Here is a 23,502-nt window from a genome sequence, read left to right as displayed (position 1 = left end):
CCCTACTCTCATGAGTCCAAATTTTGAGAAAGATTTCATTCTCTATACCTTAGGTGGTGAGTCAAGTATTTCTACTATCCTGACTCAAAGAAATGACAAGAATGAAGAGAATCCCATAGCTTTCTTCAGTGAAGGACTTAAAGAATATGAAGATAAATATAGCTCTGTAGAGAAGCAAGCCCTTGCAATCATTAGAGCTTTAAAGAAATTCAGACACCTCCTGTCTCATAATAAGATCCATTTGTTGGTACCCCATGCCAGTGTGAAGGATTTCCTTTTGAGTAAAGATATTAGTGAGAAAAGAGCTAGCTAGATTACTAAAGTGATGGAATATGATATTGACATTCAAATCACCAAGCTGGTAAGAGGGAGGGGATTGTGTAAACAGATGCTATCATCTTAGGAGCCTAATGAGGAAGCTGCTATGATAATGACAGAGCAACAAGATGTAAGAAATAGTGACCCAAGGAGTTGGATGGATGATATGAAGAATGTTTTGCTAGGAAATGGATACCCTCAAGGATTAGATAAAGCTAAAAGGAGACAGTATAGATTACAGTCAATTCCTTATGTCATAGTTGATGGTGTCCTCTTTAGAAAATATTTTAATGGAGCCCTATTAAGATGCCTTGATATAGACTAGGCTAAAAGAATGATCAAAGAATTTTATGATGGTCTTGATGGTGGTCATTTCTCAGCAAGGACAACTGCAATGAAGATCATGAGGGCTGGTTACTTTTGACCATCCTTGTTTCATGATTATCATAGGTATGTGAGGAAGTGTGAGAAATGTGCCTTCTTCTTTGGCAAACAGAGGCTTGCAGCTCTTCCCCTTCATCCTATTGAGGTGGATCAACCTTTTGCCCAGTGGGGATTGGATTTCATAGGCCCTATCAATCCCCCTTCTAGTTCAGGTCACAAATGGATTTTAGCTGCTACAAATTATTTTACTAGATGGACAAAGGTAGTTGCATTGAAGGATGCCACTGAATCTTTAGTTGTTGAGTTCCTTGATGGAATTGTGACAAGGTTTGGTGCCCCTTCAACTATTATTTCAAATAATACAAAGTCTTTTGTTGGAGCTCAGATTTGTGCATGGGTAGTGGATCATAATATCTATTTGAGCACATCCTCAAATTACTATCCTCAGGGTAATGGTTTGGATAAGTCCTCCAACAAGAACCTAATCAGGATCATGAAAAGGACAATAGAAGATAACTAGAGGTGTTAGCATAAAAGGCTGAGGGCAGCACTGAGGTCTGACATGATATCATCTAAAAGATCAATAGAGAATTCATTTGTGCTAGTATATGGTAGAGAAGCAGGGCTTCCAATTTCATTGGAGTTCCCAGCCCTAGAGTTAGCTCATCAATTGGAACTAATTAAAGATGATGCCATGATAGTGAGAGTGGCAAAACTGATGAAGCTAGAAGAGAAAAGGAATCAGGCCATGCAGACCCTAGAGACACACCAATAGTAGGTCAAAAAGAGTTTTGACAAAAGGGCTAGGGTCATGATCTTCATGGAGGGAGATTTGGTTCTGAAATGGGACATAGATAGAGCAAAATTAGGAAGACACTCAAAATTTGAAACACTGTGGAGTGGTCCCTACCTGATTGAAAGTTATAAATAGGCCAATGCTTTCTAGTTAAGCAAGCTTGGTGGTGAAATTTTGCCCATCCCAGTTAATGGGATTTATCTTAAGCCATGTTTCTAATAGGGTTTGAGGTTCCATGTACATAGTTAACGTAGTTTCATTTCCAATTTGTTCCCTATTTTTCCTAGAAGTGCACAAGCACAAGATTGTCTCCATGATATAGCAAGTTTAGAAATTTTGAAGGTTGCAGATGAAGGTTTTGTCTCTAGTTCCAGTTGCAGAGCCAGGGTTTTCAATGCTTTTCTATCTCAGAGGTAAGGTTAGAGTTTCACAATACTCAGAATCTACATATTTTATGACCCTGTAGCCCATTGGATGCATAAGGCCACTAGTCATATGCATAGCTGGCTTCTGTCCCCTATGAGTCACCAAAAATGTTACCCATTCCCCCCCCCCGGCCGCCAAAGATTTGAATTCAAATGCCCAGCCTGTCCAACAGTCACCTCCCAAATTCAATATTATTTTAATGGCCTAGAAATATCACAAAAATGAATGAAAAAACCTTATGTTTTATTACCGTCAGTGTGCAACTTTCCTTGCCATTAGATCTTCCATGATCTACAGTTCCCCATTTCCTCGCATTTTCTAAATGCATGATCTTTAAATAATGTGGGAAAGCCCCTTTTGGCCACATGGCAGATGGGTCCACATTTCATGAGATAGTCAAAAGTTGATTCTGCGGCAAGGTTATGGCACTAGAGGGTGCTATGGCGCTATTGGGAAATTGGTTCTTCTCACCGTTAGGAACATAGTGCCCAGCCAAATATAGTGGATCCCTCCTTCTTCCTTCATTTTTTTCTAGCACCAAATTTTGATAAGTCCTCAGAGTGTGCCATGGTGCTATCAGAAATCCATGCTCCTCGCCAATAGTGACATACTGCCAAGTCAAAAAATGTTACTACGTTGACATCAGGTGATTACTTGTCCTACTTCCCTTAGTGGGCCGCAAAAGAGGGTTTTTAGATAGGTTGGCACATGGCCAGTTCATATTGGTCAATACACTGATAGATTAAGGAACATCTATGGTAGGCATTATTGTGCTATGGGAAGTTGCTCGAAGAATACCCATAGCAACATAATGCCTTGGTGATGTGTGTCCCAAGTGATGTCACGGTGGATGGTTGCAAAGGTCTAGAAAGTACAAATTATGAGCACCGTCCAATGCAGGCTGATCTACAGTCCCCGCTTCCCTGCATTATGGAGAGGCAAGAAAATTAAAAAATGCAAGAAAGCGGGTGGAGGGCATGTGTCTCGACAGGACCAGTTTCTCTATGGGTTGCTAGTTGGATGCCATGTGTTGCTAAGCATGATACAGATAATGCCAGGTGTGCTGAGAGTGTTTCATTGGCCCAGAAGTTTAAAGGAAAAGTGCAAGAAATGGCTAGTCTTCACGATCGTCAGATTAAGGAAGATCCACGGCGGGCGCTATCTTGCAATGGGAAATTTCTCGAAGGATACCCAAAGTGACATATTTCTTAGGTGATACATGTCCTTGCAAGTCTAGCCAAGATTGATAGTTAAGGGGGTAGCGGTTATGTTAAGGGGGTAGCGGTTATGTTGTAGCCATCATGGTCAAGGTTTAGGAAGATGGTGTAGTTAGTTAGAGAAAGACATGGTCAACTCAGGGAGACTTTGCAGGGTGGTGAAAAGATAAAAGATTGTTGGCCCATGTGGCTCATCTTGGTGCCAAAGATAGGTCAACTAGGTTGACTTGCTGATTCATGAGACAAGAACTAGGGAAGTCAAGTGTTTCCAACTTCATGATCATTTCCAACCACCAAAAGTGAATACGAAACAAAGAAGAACACTCTACCACCCCGATCTATCTATCTACCTGGTCAGAATAGCTTAATTGTGTCATTTCTGTCTTCTCAAGGCCTTGTTCCAAGTAAGATCAAAAATCATTATGTCTAGATCCACATCCAGATCAAGTTTTCCCATGATTGTTCCCTACAGGACTTGATGGCGGTGGTTGCAAGATAGTTTTGGATGGAAAATCTCAGTTATGTCTGCACTATAAAGGCAAATTTTGTAGATTTTTCTCAGGTCGATCTTTCTTTATTTTCTCTATTACTGCCTACAGATTCTAAGTGTAAATTACCTTGTGCCTCTGAACTACATGATTTTCTATCTTATCTCCTTTAGCCATTGGTATGAAAGTGCAAGAATTCTCTTCCTCTTACTGGTGTTTTGTATAGATCTCTAATCTGCATGACTGTATCTCCTTGGCCTGTAAATCATAATATAAGTGAATCTTTCTTTCTTTGTGTCATTCATCTTGGTCTTCTAATCTGGATTATTAGTTTGAAACAAGTTTGAATGTGTATATCCTTAGTTTCATTCTATTTCAAAAGTGCATATATGGGCAGAGTTTGATCTGAATACTCTATTTTGGTGCATCACCTCTTTAGATTAGATTAGGTAGATTTTCTTTCATGCTCTCCTTCTCCCTTTTCCTATCCAAGAGTAGTTAGGTGCATCCTGATAGTAAGAGGAAGCCAGCCTTCTTTGGAGACTCAACCTCATAGTTCAAGTCCCACAGCTTGGAGGTTGTTTCCATGTTTTACTAGGTTGTCTTCATGCATAGGCTTTTGACAAGGGTGCAAACCTAAGTGACAACACATACCTCTAAGACTTTTAGCTTTGGCTCTTAGAACATTAGTGTCTCCTCCATAGATGGTGGTTAAGGCATCCCACATTTTTTTTTCACTACCAAGAAATTTGATATCATCAAATTTAGCTTAGCTTAGGGTAGAGGCAATCTAAAGCATTGGTTGGTTACATTATTTCTCCTTTTTCATATCCTGAACTATTGGGGCTCTAGTAGGATGAACATGCTCAATAGAAATGGTAGATTGTGCATGATCTCCAAGTCCTCCAAGGTGTAGCTTCATCAAACTTTTTCATGTAGGAAAATTATCTCTATTAAGCTTGGGTACTGTGCTTTTTGACATCTTGATCTTTATGATTCTAGTACCTTTAAAATAGTCCTCTTAAGTATATGGCTCTGATACCAATTTTTGGAATACTATATAAAATCTAGGGGGTTTGAATCAGTTACGAAGGTCTAGATATTTAAATAAAGCTTTTCACAGCTTGGTGAACCTATCAAACATTTCTTTTCATGCATGTGTCCATAAGATTATGCAATCACTTAAAAACTTGTAGCTTACTACTAAATCAACTTGCAAAAATGTAGACATGAAACATAATAGATTTATCAACACACTTGACAAAATGAATTACATAGAAACCCAATTTGGGAAAAACCACTAGTAACATGCTACTCTTTTTCACTATTCTAAAGTGATTCCCTATGAAAGGCTAACCTTGTTAAAGGTTACAATACACACTATTAAATATGACCCTGTTAAAGGATTTCAATCACCTTGTTAGGAGTGAGCCTTGTTAGAGGACTTCACACCATTCACTTGGAATGTCACCCAGTTAAATGATTTACAAATGATTGTTAGGTCAACCTTAATCTAAAGGATTTACCCTAGAATGATACAATTATTAGAGAGTAACAGTAAGGCTTGATCTGATAACAACTTAAAACTTCATTTGCAGATTATGGATCTTTGTCTCAATCCTCCATTCTTCTTGGCCTTTACACATTTAATCTCTGACAGCTTGTTCCCCCTTCAAGAATTCATATCCTTAAGCCTTCTTTCTTAACATGCCAATGAAGACTCTTCTCTTAGTTCAATTGATGAAGCAAAACCCTTGACTCTTTGTCTTCCCTTAGTTCTCGCACATGACAATCTTTGTTTCTGACCAGCCATTCCTATAAATAAGAAAATTAAAATCTTTTTCTGCTTATTCTCCTTTGTCCAATTTAGGGTTAGGATAGATTGGGTAGGATATAATGAATCTACCACATATTTCATATCTCTTCTAGAAACTTCTCCTTGAATCCTCTTTGAATTTGCGTAAAAATGGTTTACCTTAAATTTTGTACCACTAGCTCATCAATCTTGTCTTCCACTTGGTTCACATAATCCAAAGAAACAAACTTGTTAGCTCAGATCCATTGAATTTATGATCTTTCAAATAATGCAGCCACTCAACATTATCTAACTTTTGATGCTTGAGACATACTACATTGCTTGGCATTCTCTATAAAATTACTTGGCATGAACTAAAGTTTATTGGTGCTTGACATCAACTAAACTTTACTTGACATCCATATTTTTTTTTCAGTATACACTAGAATAAACTTTTACTCAGCTATAACTAATTCTTTGTTCGACTTGTATTGACTTTGCTCGACACCTACTATCCACTCGGTCAAGATTGGTAGACAAACTTTGTTTAACTTGTTCTTCTAAACTTTCTTAGTGTAACCAGCCTTTGTAACCTTAATTAGATTATCAATTTACATCATGTTATTAGTGTCTCAACTAATTCTTGTATTTCTTTACATAATCATAACTCAACCTTTCCTCTAGGTACTACTGTTAAATATTTTGATCAAATCCTCTTCATTAATCAAATAAGTGATAGTACCTAAATCATATAAGTAGTTGTTTGACCAAAAAATAGTAGGTTTGAGATCAGTGACAAAACAATGATTGAAATATATTGATCATACTTCTTCAGAAAACTTCTTCAATATATTCAAAAATATCCCTCTTTTACTATTTTCAATCTAATCTCAATAGAAATTTTTAAAAAATAAAGAGTATATATTTCAAGAGAGATTAAAGAGGAAGAATTTGGTTGAATATTGAAGACATAGTTTTATTGACAGAGGGAGAAACTAAAGGTAGAGGGAGTTCACACTGATAGAGAATGTTCACATGGATGAGAATCAAAATGAAACTAGGGATATTTTCTTTACTTTATTTTGGCTCTAAAATTTCAATGTATTATAGCATATTGTGTTTCCATAAATACCAAAGAGGGAGATTGTTGGAAATAGGTTATTAATTGTGTATTGTCTTTGATTTTACACAAAATATCGTATCATTTCCAGTCAATGTATGCTAAACTCACTTAGGCATTGAAGATAGTTTCTTGTGTCTATCAAGCACTCTAGAGTTTAACTAGTTTAGAAGACAATGTCTACCAAGTTCACTCAGGTGACAAAAGAAAGTTTGCAAAAGTTGAGTGTTAACCAAGCTCACTTAGTTAATGAAAGAATTGTTGGATGGAACTAGTGCTAACCAAGCTCACTTAGTTGCCAAAGGAAAATTTTGAATATGTAGTGTTAATTGAGTTTACTTGGTTAATACAAGAAAATTGATGTTGTGTTAGTATCCACTAAGTAGGGTTGGCTAATGAAGGATTTTCTTATTTTCGCATATTGAGTTCAATTGAATTATTTTTTGGTTCTAGCTAATTGAGGAGATGAATATTAATTCTTCTTTATTATATTCAAGCTGAATTGACAATGTGTAAGATATAAATATAAGCTCAAGTTTAGGATTGAATGTGTGGAACATAATTGAAGATTTGATGATGCTTAGAGGAAGCGAACTAGAAGGATACATTTAACACCCTTTTTTAGATACAAAGATATATTTGATCTGGAAGGATCAAGTGTTCAAGTAAAAATTGAGATCTATAATTAATAACTTAGTTACATCAGTAATTAGTTCATCTCATTGTTACTCTCTAACCATTGTAGTAGTGATCCAATTCTCTTAATCGAGTTGGTTTAACAACTATTCATAAATTCTCTAACAATTTGGCATTTCTAGATTGGATTATTGAAAGATCTCTAAAAAGGACACTCTTAATAGGGTGATCAAATCCTCTAACAAGGTCATACCTAAAAAAAAAAAATTGTAACCCTTAACAAGGTTGGCTCCTAACATGACTCACCTTAGAAGAGTGCAAATCAGTAACTAGTTGTAATTGGTAATTTTTCCCAAATTGGGTTTCTACATTAAATTTTGGTGTCACTTGTGTTCATGCTATTTCATTTATATGTATGAAATTAAGTTAAGTAAGGTTAATCATAAATAATATATTAATATTTTCATAATAAGAATTTTTCAATTTATTTTAGTGTATACCGAGTTATAGCATTTGATAGTGTAAACAAAGTGCATATGTGTTTGTTGAGTTATAGCAAAATATAGTTTGATCAGAATTTCAATTGTATTGACATCTAAGGGATTTAGGATTTTTTTTAGTGGTAATTGATTAACCACCCCTCTTATTTACTCCTCTTATCTTTTCAACATTGATATGTTGCATTCATGACTGTATTTGTCATTGATGTCAACATTGCAGTAATTATAATAAGATAGGAAGAATAGAAGTGAGTAATCTTATGATGTGTAGAAGTTGAGGATATTTTAGATGATGTGTAGTGGAATACATCTTCCTAAGTGTATCCTAATGATGTGGTTAGGAGGACTATGTCTAAGTCAATAGAATACAAAACTTACACTTGATTTACTAGAAGCAATGTAGAAACAAAACATTCAAAAACAAAGTTCTAATGATCCATCGTTATCCTTTATCTGAGATGTAACGAAGAGATGCAAAATCACATAGCGATAGATGAAAATCATAGGATGATGCCAACATGTACAAAAGATGTGGTTTCACACATGTGAAGTTTGGTATAGACTATGAGTCGACAGTGCTATTGTAATTGTAAATTAATTAATTATCTTATTTTAATTAATAGGGAAAGCCTCAAGGATGACTCAAGGAATTATTATGAAGATAAGGTATAAAGGAAATTTTTTTTCCTTATTTGTAATGTATATTGAAGAACAATATCAAGTGGGATGTGAAGTGTAGTGTGTAGAGCGAGAAGGAGCAGAATGCTTATTAAATGTTTGTAAGTGATCTAAGGGATCATTTGATGCATAGTATGAGATCTAGTTACAATATTTGAAGGAATAGAAGTTTGATTGAAAGGAAAAAGATAGACAAAGGAAGTAAATTTTAGTTCTATTATTCTACAAGGAATAATAGGGTATGTACAAGATCATGGTCAACCAAACTATGCTCTTAAGTGGCAATAAAAAATCAAAAAATCAAGATTATGTCAACTTGACATGAAATTTTCTACTTGTTATTAACTTTATATAAAAAAGTTGAGAGAAAAGAATATCTAGGAAATTGAATCTAGTTTCTAAACTACTAGGACTTATCTCAAAAAAATAAAAATTGATTGGTCAAAATGTTGAATTTTAATGCAATATTACAAAAATTCCAGAACAAAAATAAGAAGTAGATGTATGTCTGACCACCTTAATTAAAATTAAATGATAATATTTTTTAATAATATTATAGATATAAGTAGTAGACTCATGCCTAGATGTGACACATATTTTTGGGTATTTTTATTCTAAATAAATAATAAATAAATAATTTTTGACTTTATTATTTTTGGAATTTAAAAACACTCATGTTTGACCACCTTAACTAAGTCAAAACTCTGCAAAATTTAATTTTTCATTTTCTTTCCTTATAGTGGAGGAAATTTAGAATGCGATGCATCTTTTGGATTTAAAAGATGGTGTACCATTTGAAAGTTATAGTTGTTTTTCAAGTAGTGTGTTAGTCAGCACTTTATACATACCTCCATTACAAAATAAGTAATAATTACTTACTGAACTCATAATTTGACAAACCTTACATTTATGGAAAGATAAGAACATTCATAAGAAACCATTTTTATTTCATCAAATTTTGGTGAAAAAAAGTTGTTAGCTACATGTTTGAAGTAAAAATCACATAAAAATAGGCAAAAAAACACATTTTTAGGTTGTTTTTAAAGTTGACCATATAGGATTGGTATCAAAAGATATAGTAGACCTTATAATAATATTAATTATTTGCATTTCGTATTAGGGTGGGTGGGAAAAAATTTGGAATAGATTTTGAAATGGTTTGAGTAATTTCAAAACTACATATTTTTCAGATTGCCGCTTTTTGGCACACCATGATCCTGCACATACCCAATACAAAGATCATTAGGATTGTGGGTTCTTTGATCTTAACCTTGAAGTTGTTTGCATAGTAGGTCTAATTATCTTCCACAACTCCAAACAAGGTTGGAATCTCCTAATAGGGACTCAAAGTCTCCTAACAAGGACTCATATGTACTTAATGTTGTAATAGACTCCTAACAGGGTCTATCCTCTAATAAGAAATATTTATATTAGTACATCATCTTGTGGTTACCATCCCCACTAGGATTTTCCCTCTAATCAAGGGTTTCCCTAGCTAACATATCTGATATTAATTATGTATGAGTATCTTGTTGTGGTTTTAGTTTATATTACTCACATGGTTAATTTTGTTTAAGGTTTATGTTTGAGATGATATTTGGATAATTGATTCACCCCCACTCCTCTTAGGTATATCAGTGGACTATATATTCTAATAGTTTGACCATAAACTATGATCTACCTTATGAAAGGTCAGCCCTATTAAAGACTTACAGAGATTGTTAAGTCTCACTCTGTTAAAGGATTTAAACAACCCGCCAAAAGTGTGCCTTATTAGAGGACTTAAACTTGTAATAAGATAATTACTCAGTTAAGAGATTTACACAAACTTGTTAAGACTGCTCTGTTAGGATATTTTCTCCACATCACCTATGAGAAGGATTCGACACCATGATTCTTTGGTTAGCACTCTATTGCTAGATGTTAGATCTTCTCTTTCCTAGTGTGTACTTGATCCTTCTGATTAGATATGTCTCCTCTTGTCTCTCTCTACTCTTCTTTGTTATCTCTATCTAATTTTTTAATTCATAACTATATCACAAACTTCATAGTCATTATAGATTCTCTCTCTACACTTAGCATTTGTTTCTTGTGTGTCTCCTTATCTTCCTTCACACATACAAATTGTTTTGGGGTTTGTCTCCTTAAGTAAATACAACTTCGCTAGGGTTAGGTTAGAATCAATGGCTGAGGTTAATCTATTTTAAAATTTATAATATCCCTCAATTGGATTGGTTGAATGCACTACATAGGGATTCATAATATACATCTGTATACATCTAATAGAATCATAAAACAATCGTTAAGTTGGCCCAAAAATATTTTACATAGAAGTTTGTGTCATTACAAAATACTATGTCCAAAAGTTTTCACTTGATAATTAAAGTGTCTAATGCTTGGCATTTACTATATCTTTAATGATGTAACTTAGTTCTTTAATGATTTGACATACTTGGTTGACTCATCTCATGAGTGACTCGGTACTAACTATCTACTTAGCATATACTAGTGCATGACACTGGCTATGTATATTACTTGGCATGTATTGTCTAGCAACCTGTGCTTATTATGATTTGATCACTCAAATCACACTAAGTTCATGGCTTTCTCTAGTCACCCAACTTGTACTATAATTCTAATAGAATAATGACTAAGTGTTTTTTCATTGCCTTGTCAAAACGAATATGAGATTAACAGGAGTTTTAGAAATTGAAGTGATAAGAATAATAATGAAACTAAGGATATTGATCACTCATTGTAGTGAAATGTTTTTGGATTGCATTGTAAAAATGAGGGAGATTATTTTAAAGATATGAATTGGAAGAGACATTGAGGCGTTAAGATATTGAGGTGTTTCTATCAATGCCAAAGAGGGATATTGTTGGAAACTTATAATTGGAACAACTGGTGTTTTTTTCATTGATGTTAAATCTAATGATAAGACATATTGCTATCTAATCTAAATGTCATATCTATTTTATCGATGAATATAAATTGAGAGATTTCTTACAACAATAGCACCTAAGAGGAAAGGTTAAGTTATGAAAAGGAAGCTATAATGGACATTTGATTAGTTAGACTTTGATAGGACAACATGATTGTTTATATAAAGAATGTAAAGCTTAGTCGATAAATAGAGTGAAATATTAACAAATGTCAAGTGTTTCTAGTGTTAAAGGAGCCACATTAAGTACTATGAAAATCCAATGTTCACTAAGCATCAATATTGATTGAGAAAGTTTCTGAGATGTCATTTTACACAATGCTTAATAACAAGAATCCTTTTGAATTCCTCTCATGCAAAGCTAATCTAGGACTAACTCCAAGGTTTTAGGAAATCCTACAACTGACTAGAATTTTCTCAATTTAAGATAAATGTGTATGTTCATGAGGATGCCTTTGCCAGTTTGACCAATTTTCGATAAGATATTTCATCTATTGTATTAAAAAATAACCACAAAAGACATATTTTTGGTATTTTCTATTTTATGATGAGTGCAATTTATTGATGCAACTATATGAATTCCTATTTTAATGAAGTGTTAGTAAAGAAAATAAAAAAGATAAGATAATGATAAATTAAACCAAATAATTTGAATGGGAAATTCCTAACAGATATAAACTATGGTAACAAAATGTCTACAAGTTAAATTGTTGAAAAGATTGGGTAGGAAACCAATGAAAATAGGAGAAACACTTCCTCAATTACAATGATGCAATCATAGATGGGAACTCAATAATAAATGAAATATTTTTCACTTTTTTGTCACTTAGGTTTGCACCCTTTTCCAAAGCCTATGTGCGAGGACAACCTAGTGAAACATGGAAACAACCTCCAAGCTGTGGGACTTGAACTATGAGGTCGAGATTGATTACAAAGATCAAATTACGCAGAAAAACTTGATTTCTATTACTTTTGGTGCATGAATAAGCAGAGTCAGCAAGTCAACCTATCTTGGTACCAGGATGAGCCACGTGGACCAACAATATTTTATCTTTTTGCCACCCTACAAATTCTTCCCAAGTTGACCATCTCTTTCTTTACTAATTGTGCCAACTTGCAAACCTTGACCATGACAATCACAATAACTGCTAGTCGTAAATTGTCAATGCCTGCATCGGACCCACTAGGACACATGTCACTTAGGTTCTATGTAGCTATGCATATCCTTTGAGCACTTTCTCATAGTGAGATAGCACCTGCTGTGGATCTCCTTAGATCTAACGATCATGAAGAATCGCCATGCTACTGCACTATCTCCTTAATACCTCTGGGTCCACGAAGACACCTTAGCACACCTAGCACAACCTGGCATCCTCATTCTGGCAAGATCTGGCCCTACTGATCCATGTGGCACAAGGGCACTATATTGCTAACAATAACATCCTTGCAGTTCTCCATAGCGAGATAGCACCTACCATGGATTTTCTTTAGATCTGATAGTGATCCACAAAATTGTACAACTATGCATCAAGCTGGCTGAATGGACCAATAAAAAATTGCCACCATACTATGACCCACCTAGCAAAATGCCACCGAGGATGAGCCATAATATTGATTTGGAGAAGGTTGGGCCCATTATGTCATTCATGCCACCCATCACCGAGGCACTATGTCGCTATTTTAAAATTCTCACAGCTTTTCATATTGAGATAGTGCCCATTGTTGATCTCCATGAGATAAATGATCATGGAAGATTTACAATTGTTCTTGCCCTAGGCCCATCACACCTGGTGCCACCTTAACAATCTGTAACACACTTAGCAACACATGGCATCCAACTGGCAATCCACAAAGAAGCTGGTCCCACAAAGACATGTGGCAACAAAGCATTATGTCACTATCAAAAAATAATGTGCAACTTTCCATAGTGACATAATGCCAACCATGGATTAGATCACATCGGATGGTGAGGGCTCATCAAGTTTCTTCCTATGAGGAGGGTGGGCAAATGAAATCACGTGGGACATGTGCCCTCTAGCCACTTTCCTGCATTTTTTAATTTCCTCACATCTTTATAATGCAGGAAAGCACCAACCCTTGATTTGTGAAGATTTGACGGTGCTCGAAACATGCTCGCTTTGAACCTGCACGACTACACTCCATGACACCACCTAGACAAGTGTCAACAACTCAATTTATCGCATTATCAAAAGGTTTGACAAGGCTCAAAATGTGGAGAAGCAAGCACCAATAGAATTACAACCTCAGCCAATCACCTTGTACAACTTGTGGCCCACAAAAGGAACACAGACCCACTTACCACGTGTTGCAAAAGGGTTTTCCCACATTATTTAAAGATGGTGCATTTAAAAAATGCAAGGAAGTGGAGAACCATAGATCATGGAAGATCTAATGGTGTGGAAAGTTACAGGCTGATGGAAATAAAACATAAGGTTTTGTCATTCAAATTTTTTGATATTTCCATGGCATTTAAAATAATATTAACTCTGGGAACTAGATGTTGGACAGGCTGGGCATATAGATTTGAATTTTTTGGCAAGGAGAAAAAATGGCAACACACTTCTCATTGAATAAGAAGGCCACAAAAAGTGTGGTAATGCAAGATGAGAATCTATGCATGAAAAATAGGTAATCTCTTCTCCAACTCAATACATCAATGAAATTCATTAACATGAGGGAAACATTAGAACTAAAAGGTTGCACAATCATAGTGACAAAATAAAATAATTGGCTCTTTTATTATTCATGAACATGGATTCACAAAAAACCACACTCCAACAAGAATAACTACACTCAAAATGAGAGCACCAAAAACATATATTATTACATCAAAATAACAGCCTAGAGTGCATATTACATCCATGTATTTACAATAAATCATATCCTCCTTTTTTGCTAGGAGAGGGGGTTGTTAAAATGTAACTCATGTTTAAAACTAATAAAACAAATCTAACTCTATATAAACTGACTCTCTAATTGGTGCTAAGTAGGTCTCCACCCTTTTTTTTATCAATTAATAGGTGCACAAGCCTTTACATGACTTAAAGGAAAGAAAGAAGAAGTAGATAAGAAGAAGGAAGTTGCAAGAGGTTTTGAGAGTCACTTTAAGCTCTAAGAATGGAAGCTTGGCCTTCTTTGAATGTTTCTAGGAGTTGAAATATAATTAAAGTGCACTTTTGGTGTATTGAATGCTCTTAAAATAGAAACTGGTAGTTAACTATTAGTGCACTCCTACTTCTTCATAATTTTTGACTCACCTCTTAGAATAGCACACTTGCACACCTATGCACCTTGATGACAAGTTTCAAAAATGCAAATTTTCTCAAGTGTAAAAAATAAATTTCCATCATCTATGTTTTCTTCCCCTTTATACCAAAATGATGTGTAGATATTTCTCCTTGAATTTCTCAATTATCTTTGTTAGTTTGGTCGACTTTGGTAAATCCAAAGCTCCATACTTATATGTTACTTTTTTTTGGTAATTGGTGACCTCTATCTAGGTTACAAAAAAATCATCAAGTGTGGTGTTTAACTCCAATATAACCTCCTCAATCTTGAATGCTTGCCTAATATCTTCATCTGACAAGGCATCTTTGAAGGTTCCTTTAAATTGTTGGACCACTAATTAGACCAAGTTGAGCTTGGTTTTTGAGCAGTGTTATAGTACCTTTCTACTTCCAAAAATTTTCTCTTGGTTTTGCTCCCTTAATCTCTAAATATCCTCATTTAGGCCTTCCATGAGTTTAATACCATTAGACATTTTCTCAATCCAATGATCAAGCTTATCAAGCTCCTCAACTATATATACTTCCATAAACATACAATACCTTTGACCTTCTATTAATGTTGAGGCCTATAATTCTTTTGCTCAGGTATGTACCTTTTCCACAAATCCAAAATCCTTGTTCACTATGGACACTTATTTATCTACACTCGACTGAATAAGGTGTAATAGGTTGAAATTTCCATGTATTATTTGAACACCTTTCTCCTTAAAATTTTCATGTCTTTGTTGACATGCATCCAAAAATGGGTTTAACTATACAATTCATTTTTCTTTTCTTTCTAGCATCAGAACAAGAGTCTTCTTTAAATTTTATAGGTCTATCAGGCCCACAACTCTATGCAAATAACCTCTCAAAAGCTCATTTTTTAGGCAGCATTAGAAAGTTAGACTCATCCTAGTCCATATTTTTGAATGCCTCTTTCATTCCCATAGTGATCATCACTTTTTAGGTATCTATCGTGGGCCTTTGCAACATGACCTCCTTTAGCTGGTATTCCTTGGATGTCAGTTCCTCAGTGACATCATGTGCTGAAGGAATAGTTATATGTGCAAGAAAGTCATGATCTTGTTTATTCATAATGAATGTCATTTCTTGTGCATCACCTATAGGTAGCTAAGGTTTCTTGATGGCTTTAATTATGTCTCCCATTCCCTTATTGAAAATTAAATCCAATTTCTTCTTTTTTTGAAACACAACCTCCCTCTTCAGCTATGTAGGTGTGGTATGCATCACAAACATATATTTGACTGAAGAGGTCGTTTCTACTATAGGTCCCTTTCCCTTATTAGTTCCCTCTGGAGACTTCTCCCTTTGAGAAATATCAATAGTTGGATTCTCTGTATATTTTTGGGCTAAGGTCCTAGCCTCTATATTGTAAGGAGTTTGTTGAGGCTCTTTAGGTATTTACCCCTCCTTCGGTACTTCATCAACTTGAAATTGTTCAGGCTTTGCTTCCTCCACTACTTGTTCTTCTTTTTTTATACCAAGAGGAAGTGGTCTTTCTAATCCTTTATCTAAGAATGAAAAATATTGAGGTGGTGGTGGTAGTATACCCAAGGTTGCTTGAGTTAGAGGTGGCATTTCACTCGAGTTCTCTCCTAAGGATTCACTCTAGGGGGTATCTCTTATCTTTTAACCCACTATGAAGTCAAAATTGGAGAGATTAAAGAAATTTTTTTCTTGCCCCTCTATATCATCTATCCATCATTTTTGTTCATCCTTTGATGTTGAAATTTAAATAGGCTCCTTTTGAGCATATGGAGGGGTCAAGGTTGAGCTTCTTTTCCTTTCTTCTTTTGTTTCCTATGATGAGTGAGTCATTTGACTTAAGGGAAAATATTCAATTTTCTCACCCTCTTCTTCTTTAGCTTTTGGGAATTTTTTGGGACCTGTAGGGGTGGAGTGTTCTTCTTCATCTGTCTTCTCCTTTGTGTCCCCACAATAGTTGATTTTGTTCCTTTCTCTTTTGGGAGTGGTAGGGGAGGCTTCTTCCTCTAGTGCAACTGCTAGAGATTCCCTTTGCTCTTCTAGCTGCCCTACTTCTACATATTCACCTTGCATCTATTCTTCTTATGGGGGAATTTGCAGTTCTTGTTCAAGCTATTGTGCTTTAGGCTCTTGTTCCTCAGCAAAAATTCTCTTCTTTTTGTTCTCTCCCTTATCTTCCCTAAATTACTCAGCCTCCCTCTCATGTTGATGTACCATTTCTAGCCTTACTAAGGATTGAGTAGGGAAGGTTGGTACTATAACTTTTTCATCTTTATCCTTCACCGAGCATGTTGTTGCTTGAAGAGGAAGAGCCTAAGGAACTGGATCTAGTTTGAAAAGCTTCTTGATCCAATCCTTTATTAATTGAATTATGTGCCTAGCTTTATGATTAATATCTACATTTTCATCTCTTCCTATCTTCAAATTCATAATAGGCCTATCATAAATCTTGTCCCTATTGTATAGAGGATCCAAGCTATCTTTTTTCTCTTTCTTGATAGCCACTAATGGGATCTTCATCTTAAGTGCCTTTTCTTCCAAATATATGGTCATCCTACAATGATCCCTTATGCAGATATCATAGTCATTAATTGTGTTCATCTAATGGTCTTCCAATGCATCTTCATGTACAAATTACTTCCCTAATAGATCTTGCACCATCTCTATGTTATTGAAGTAGGGGAAAGGGGAGTTGTACTTAGCTAAGGGATATTGATCCCATTCTAAATCAAGGGTGACAATATCCTACTTTTTCTTGACTTCAAAAGCACCAACTATCATGAGCTAGACCCATCTCTTTATGTTTTGTTTTCTCATGTGAGTTTCCTAGCCATCTCCAACAAAATGATCCTATCCAATGGATACCTTAGGAGTTTTTTCATATTCTCCAATGTAAAATCTACCCTTTAGTAGTTGAATATTTTGAATTAGATTTAGTATGTGTTGATCTTTGTATTCCTTTTTTCTACTTCCACTTATATTCTTTTGGTATATAATCACCCTCTATGAATTGGATGATTGCAAATATGAAACTATCATTCACCACCCTATACTCTATACTTTGATTTGAGAGTTTCTTCTTCACCAATTATGGATATACCACATAGGGCCAAGCATTAGTATATTGCATTCTCCCCTTTTTGTAAAGTCCTAGATAGTTTGTAGTCCTTTTTTCCAGTAAGTACTCCATGTATGATGTCATAGATAATCTTGGATTAGCTTTCACAGCTATGAGTCACTCATGCAAATTATTCCTAAGGATAGTAGCCTAGTCTATTGGCATTTTTTTCATCCTGATGGTATCGATAAAATGGAGCATCCATGTATGAATATGACCATCCATAGGGAGTCCCATTCTATTTCTCAAAAGCACAATTGCATAGCCAATATCATCCTTCATGTGCCCTTGTGTTATATCCAATTTGTTGACTCTATGGCCTACTAGAGGTTTGTCTTTTAGGAAGGAAGATTGAATTTTTTATTTGGGTTCCTTTTCATTCTCTTGATAACATCTTTCTTCCTAGTCATAACTTTTCTTCACATATTTATTAGCTCTTGGGAGATGGAACACTTTCTCAATATTCCAAAGTTTAAAGTCCAAGACTATCTCCCTTGTGACACTCTTGATGACATTTTCTTTAGACACATAATGTTCTAACAAGGTCATAGTCAACTTTGAGGATTGTTGTAAAGTTGGGTGTGAGGCTATGTTGACTAAGCTCGAACACATAAGTAGGGATACCATGGTAGACCTTTCCTTAGGCTTATTAAAAATGGTGAGGAATATGTTGTAATCAAAATTTTCCTAGCTCAGTATCTCTAATCTCTACATGGCCATCTTGACATCGAGACTTCCTTGGTGCACCTTGGTACTTGAAAATAATGGGCTTGGGATAAATCTTTTATACTATTTAGTAGGATGATGATGCCATTTTATTTATACAATAGAGAAATATTAGACTAGAAAACTAAATTTAGACCAAAAAGAAAACCCTACAATATCAAAACTTAGCACAAATTCAACCAAAATAGTTAGAAACAATAAATTTCCCCCAACAAGCCCTGTTATGAAGATTAGTGCACATAGTGCACCCTTATAAGTGCACTAGGTGCACTTAACATTCAATATTTGACCATTTAGGTGTAGTTACACATCTATGCTATTGGATACAATTGTCTAATTATGTGTTGTCTTTGATGTTACACAAATGTGATATCAATTGTCTGTTAGTGCTTATTAAGCTCAATTGGTCAGCAAGGCAATTTTTTGTGTCTACCGAGTGTTCCTAAAGATTACTTTATGAAGATAGTGTCTACTGAGCTAACTTGGGCATCAAAGGAAATTATGGTAAAAAGTAATGTTAACTAAGTTCTCATTGTTAATGAAGGCAAGTCAATATCTACCAATTTCACTCGGTCTCCAAATGATTTTGCAAGTTCATAGTATTAATCAAGCATTTTTTGGTCAACATAGGAAATCATTTTAGGATCAGTGTTTACTGAGCAATGTCAGCCAATGAAGGATTTTGTTAATTTGGGATATGAATTTTAATTGTTTCAAGTATTGATTCTAGCCCACTAAGGTAATGATTATTGATAATTTTAACTTGTAAATGAGCCGACTTGATAATTAGAATGGTATAAATGAAAGGTCAAGTTGAGATTCTAAAGAGTATGAGCAAGTATGCAAGTACATTGATTGTTTGAAGAGGAAAGTGTGAGCAAATTTGAAGGATGGTCAAATATCCTTGAGGAGTAGCAAAGTTATATTCGATCAAGAAGGATCTTGTAAAGTAGAATAGAGATCTATAATCAACAATTTAGTTGCATCTCATTCAGGTCATTTCATTGTTACTTTCTTATCATTATAGTAGTGATTCCAAAATCTCTTAACAGAGTTGGTTTAATAGCCAGTTGTAAATCCTCTAACAAGGTGATAGTTCCATTTAATTATTCTAAAGACCTTTTTCAAGGCCACTCCTAACAGGTTGATTAAATCCTTTAACAAGGTCACACCTAATAGTGTGTTTTGTAACCTTTAATTAGGTTGCCTCCTAACAAGGCTCACTTCAGAAGAGTGAAAATCAGTAGCTAGTTACTTGGTGGTTTTTTCGATATTGAGCTTCCATGTTAAATCTAGTGTCTCATGTGTTCATGTTATTTATTTTATGCTTTCATGTTAATCACTATGAATGTTTAAGATTTTTTAAAGTTAGTATACACTGCATTTACCAAGTTACAACATTTTAAGTATGTTTACTAAGTGACACCAATAAATAGTTTTATCAAACATCTAAGGGATCTATGTATTTGTTATTATGGTAACTAATTCACCCCCCCTCTCAGGTACTCCATCTATATTTCCAACAATTGGTATCAGAGTTTTTGGTTCTTGCAGGAAAGGTTTCAAGGACCTAAGCTAAAGATCAGGATGTCTTACAAGAGATAAATTCCAAGGCTTAACAAAGATAACTTTTCAGCATGGTAGGGTCTCATTAGACTTCATCTAGCTTCCACTGGTGATTTAGGATTTAAATACCCTAATGAAGAATGCATGAGTCCCACTGGTACATCATCTATTGGTGACATTGCTAAGAAAAAGATTCATAACACCATGATGATAGATATTGCATCTTCTCTAAGCTATGAAGAATTGGATGATGTTAAGGACTACAAAACTACCATTGAAATGTTGAACAAGCTAAAGGATGTATATGGAGGTGATGACAATGTGAGGAGAGCCAAAGCATAAAGCCTTAGAGGACAATTTGATCAAATGAGAGTGAAAGAAGATGGAAACATTTCCAAATATGTTGAAAGGATCAAAGCAAGTGTTAGTGCAATCAAAGCTTTTGGAGGAGATATCAAGGAAGAAATTGTTGTAAGTAAAGTTCTTAGAACATTGCTTCCCATTTATGCAACTAAAGTATCTACAATTCAAGAAAGAAGATGTGAAGCAAATCATAAGATAATTTTGGATGCCATAGTAGGAAGATTGACAGCCTTTGAGCTAGATAACTATGACAATTATGTTCTAGCTTCCAAGAATATTGAATCTGCAATTGAGGCCAAGCTTTCACTTAAAGAAAAAGGAAAGGAAATAAAGGAAACTTAGTCAAAAAGTGAAGATGAATCAGAGAAAAGTTTAGATAGTGATCTTGAAGTTATTGAAGTTCTACTTGCAAGGATATATTCCAGAGGCAGAGGAAAATACAAATGTAAAGTTCCCCTAATCTATTTTTCATGTGAAGAAATTGGTCATATTGCAGCTAGGTGGCCAAACAAAGCAAGCAAGGATGACAAGAAAGGTAATAAGTGCAATGGCAAGAAGGATTTTAAATCATTCAAGGAAAAAGGTAAGAAGATATGTTTTATGGCTAAGGATTTTGATAATAGTGAACATGAAATAGTTTACATTGCTATGAAAGATGAATCTAATAATGATGAAGAAGATAAGTGGGCACTTACCTCTCATGTGAGAAAGAATGATACATGGATCATAGACAGTGGATTTTCACATCATATGACTAGTGACAAAAAAAGGTTTGAACACTTTGAAGACTATGATGGTGGTAGTATAAGGTTTGGAAACAATGAATCTTGTTGCATAAAAGAAAGGGGTCGAATCTCATTAACCAAAGAACTTTTTTGTAATAATGCCTATTGGTTGAAGGACTAAAACATAATTTGTTGAGCATGGCATAGCTAATCAACATTGGATTCAAGGTGGAATTCATGCTTGGCAAAGCAAGACTACTTGATGACAAAGGAAAACTGATTGGATTAGGCAAACAAACAAAAGGTGACTTGGTTTACCTCAATCTTGGTGAGTGCTCATGTTTTATTGCTCAATTTGAAAAAAGTTGGTTATGGAACATAAGGTCATGTCATGTAAATTTTGATAACATGGCGAAAATAAGAAAATATAGGAAAGCAAGAGGCATTCCTAGTTTGAAGAAACTTGATGTTGGTCTATGCAAGAATTTTTAGATAGGTAAAAATGGGAGAGACTAGTTTTAAAAGAAAAAACTATCAATCTAAAGATATTCTAGAAATTATGCATACTGATTTGTGTGGACCTATTGGAATTGAGAGCTATAGTGGAGAAAAGTTCTTTATTCTTTTTGTTGATGACTACTCTAGATTGATGATTGTTATGTATATATGATTGTTATGACTACTCTAGAAATGCTTTAGATTAGATAGAGGTGGTGAATTTATCTCCAATGAATTCAATAAATTTTACATTGAAAGAGGAATCAAAATATAGGTATCAGCCCCTGGAACTCTCGAGTAGAATGGAATAGCTGAAAGGAGGAACATATCTATCATGGATTATGCAAGGACTTTGATGATTGAAAAGAACATTTCTATCAGATATTGGAAGGAAGCTATCAGCACTACAGTTCATACCTTAAACCAAGTATAGTTGAAGAAGGACTCATTCAAAACCCCCTATGAGTTATGGCATGGCTATAAACCCAATTTAAGTTACCTGAAAGTATTTGGAAGTAAATATTATATCTTGAAAGAATCTAGAAGAGGAAAATTTGATGTGAAAGGTGATGAAGGTATATTTTTAGGATATTCTTGCAAGAGTAAGGCATATAGATGTTTGAATCTATCTACTCATAAAATCATAGAAAGTGCACATGTAAAAGTTGATGAGTTTGTAGAAAAGACTGAAGAAGAAGACAAAAAGGAACCAAAAGATTATGGAGATTTTTTTTCATTGAATCTAATACATTACCAGACACATATGTCAATCAAAAGACTACAACTCCTAAGTCTTCCTCAATCACGGAGTTGCAAGAAGTTCAAATAGAGTCACAAGGACTCAAGTCACATTCTGAAGCTACTGAGACAATTCCTACTGAGTATGAGCAATTAGAACCTAAAGTTCAAGTTCAAGTGGATGACAATGCAATTCATTCAAAAGGTAAGGAACATATATTGGCCAAGTATGTTAGGATGCATCATACACTAGATTATATTATTGGAGACAAATCAGAAGGTGCTATGACAAGAAGTAAGCTAAAAGGTACTTGTTTACTTGTTGATTTTGAACCTAGAAATGTCAAAGATGCATTGGAAAATCAAAGTTGGACCGAGGCTATGAATAAAGAAATAGAACAAATAGGGAAGAACAAAACCTAGACTCTTGTACCTAGACCTAAAGATAAAAATGTGATTGGAACAAAAAGGGTATTTAGGAATAAGTTGAATGAAGATGGTAAGGTATCAAGAAATAAAGCTAGATTGGTGTATAGATGATATTCTCAAGAAGAAGGAATTGGTTATGGTGAAAATTTTTCTCCTGTTGTAAGATTGGAAGGTGTTAGGACCTTATTTGCATATGTAGCACATAAAGGATTTAAGGTATATTAGATGGATGTCAAATCTTCATTTCTTAATGGTATTCTTAATGAAGAAGTCTACATTGAACAACCTGAAGGTTTTTGTTGATCTAGATAAAAAGGACATGGTCTACAAATTACACAAAGCATTGTATGGTTTGAAACAAACTCCTAGAGAATGGTATGAGAGATTGCATAACTAAGTTATTCAAATTGGTTTTTAGAGAACTAATGATAATAGTAGTTTCTACATCAAGGAAGGACTAGATAACAAGATTTTTTTGGCAAAAATATTTGTGGATGATACTTTGTTTACAGGGAATGATGATCTATGCAAAGGATTTTTAGAGAAAATGAATAAAGAATTTGAAATGTCTATGTTTTGTGAGATTAAGTTCTTTATTTTTTTTTAGATTTAGCAGTGCACAAATGGTATCTACATCACTCAGTCTAAGTATATTAAGGAGATACTCAAGAAGTTTGGTATGAAACATTCAAAACCAGTTGGAACCCCCATGTGTACTCGACTAAAGTTTACCAAAGATGA

This window comes from Cupressus sempervirens, chromosome 1 (genome assembly GCF_028749045.1).
Source record: "Cupressus sempervirens isolate cs-2001-9-10 chromosome 1, ASM2874904v1, whole genome shotgun sequence".
In the NCBI taxonomy this organism is placed as follows: Eukaryota; Viridiplantae; Streptophyta; class Pinopsida; order Cupressales; family Cupressaceae; genus Cupressus; species Cupressus sempervirens.
This window is presented reverse-complemented; position numbering follows the sequence as displayed.